This window comes from Notamacropus eugenii, chromosome 1 (assembly GCF_028372415.1).
Source record: "Notamacropus eugenii isolate mMacEug1 chromosome 1, mMacEug1.pri_v2, whole genome shotgun sequence".
NCBI classification, from domain to species: domain Eukaryota; kingdom Metazoa; phylum Chordata; class Mammalia; order Diprotodontia; family Macropodidae; genus Notamacropus; species Notamacropus eugenii.
In genome coordinates this window covers 655,256,663-655,258,700 of record NC_092872.1, presented here as the reverse complement: position 1 = coordinate 655,258,700, position 2,038 = coordinate 655,256,663, and the positions used below count along the sequence as shown (strand labels likewise).

General features: G+C 41.8%; 1 pseudogene; it reads right to left on the bottom strand.

Annotated features, from left to right (window-relative positions):
• Positions 1-214: 214 nt before the first annotated feature.
• Positions 215-1,101, bottom strand: LOC140528154 (non-selective voltage-gated ion channel VDAC2-like; annotated as a pseudogene).
• Between the last annotated feature and the right edge of the window lie 937 nt (positions 1,102-2,038).

The window sequence follows — 2,038 nt, the reverse complement described above, 5'->3', positions numbered from 1 at the left end:
TACTGAAGCGTTGGTAACTAGATAGATAACCAATTTAAGTAGAAACCAATAAGTAACTGTCTAAATATTTAAAATGCAAGTCTTGTTTGGATCATCCCTTGTGTAGATCATCCCTCTTAGAAAAAAATGAAAAGCCTGCTGGTCACATTGGAAATACATTTTAAGGCCAAACCTTTTGCTAGTTATCCCTTCCCCTCAGGTTTCTTCGATTGCACTAAGCCTCCAACTCCAAGGCAAGCACAAGTTTGTGACCTCCAGCATTAATGCTCTTCCCATCCACCAAGGCAGACAGTGTCAGCATCACACCAGGCTTCAGGGTCTGAGTATAACCGAAACCAATTAAACTAGAATTACTGACTTTGGCAGAAATAGAAGCAGTGGAATCCAACTGACATTTGGCTGCAATACCAAAATGAGTGCAGTTGGTGCCCAATGTCCAAGCTAGGTTTACAGAAGTATCAGGATCTTCACACACTTTCTGATAAATTGAACCTCTAATTTCCATTCCATTATTGACATTAGTGTGCAGTTGGAAATCTCCAGTCCTGTAGCCCACTGCAAAGTTATTCCTTGTGAACTTTGACTTGGTACTATCAAAGGTCATCTGTTAGCCAGCAAGCCAGCCTTCATAACCAAAAACGGCTGACCCATGAATCGTAGGTCCAGCAAAATCAAAGTCAATGTCACAACCAGGGTTTATACATTCCAGTTTCTAAGTAGACTTTATTTTACCACTTTTCTTTCCTGTGTTGGTGAAAAGGTAGTGTCAAATGTTACCTTCAACCTTTGGCAAATCAGATCTTCAATTACGATTTTGGTTCCCAGAGTGTTATCAGTGTTCCACTTTTCTGTGAAAGTCAGATCACCCTCATACCATTTACACTTGGTCTCCAAAGTCCCAGAAACTTTACTGGTGCATGTATTAGATGAATCCGATGATGAGAACTTCACTCCACTGCAGGATTTTGTTTTCACATCCAATATCATCAACCCAAAACCAAATCTTTCATTTAAAACATCTCTGGCAGCTTTGCCAAGGTCAGCATATGAAGGAAGAATATATATTGACGGAGGCTCACATTCCTACAGGTACGACAACATGGAGAGCTTCAGCAGAGGAGTGACCTGCAGGGAAGGATGTGAGAAGCAGCGTCAGAGCCAGCCAGGCAGCTCTATGTAATACAACTTTTTAAAAGATGGTTGTAGAATAGAAAAGTGACCTGAAAGGACTGAGAGAATTGGAGGGTAGAGAAAATAATAGGAATATATTTTGGAGACTTGAAATTGGGAAGTCACAGAGACTTTCAAAGTATTTTTACTATGTCTGAGCATACAGTTTGCTTTTTCAGTACTTTGTTTTCCTTTTTAACTAGCTGTTCTCTTCATAGAATTCTTTTGTCATACTTTTAAAATCATTGGCCAATTTTTCTTCTATTTCCTTCTTCAGCTGTTCCAGGAGAGGTGATTGTCCATGTGAGCAGTTCACAGTTCCTTCTGAAGTTTCAGATGGGAGTGCAGTCTTAATACTGACTTTTTTTGGTTTTCATGTTTTGGTCCTTGTCCCCATAGAAAGATTCTGTTATCTTTGCCTTCCTCCTTTGCTTCTTGCTCATGATGGTGAGGCTTTGTGTGTTGTGGTCTATGGTTCTGTCAGTTAGAATCTGGTGAACCTGGTGTTGAGTTGTTGGTGTGAGATAGCAAAGGGCAGGTGCCTTTTTTGTTATCTGGTGTTTCCACGTATTAGCCCTGGGGCTACCTTGTTAAGTGTGAGGGTGGGGTGGTCTAGTCGTGGGAGATCTTCTTAGCTGAGCTAGAGCAAAGGCAAGCTCAGCATTTGGTGATCCCAGGTGCTCTATTGTCTTTCTGTTTTTCCTTGGAGCACGTAGGCACACCTGGGTTCTGGTGGGAGTTCCCCCCACTCTGGGGCTCCTCTCCTTCTAGTTTGCCTCCACCACCATAAGAAGAATATTCTTTAGCAATTTTCCCAGCCTCAGGTGCTATGAGACTGTTTGTCCCTTCTATTGATCCCACTGATTGC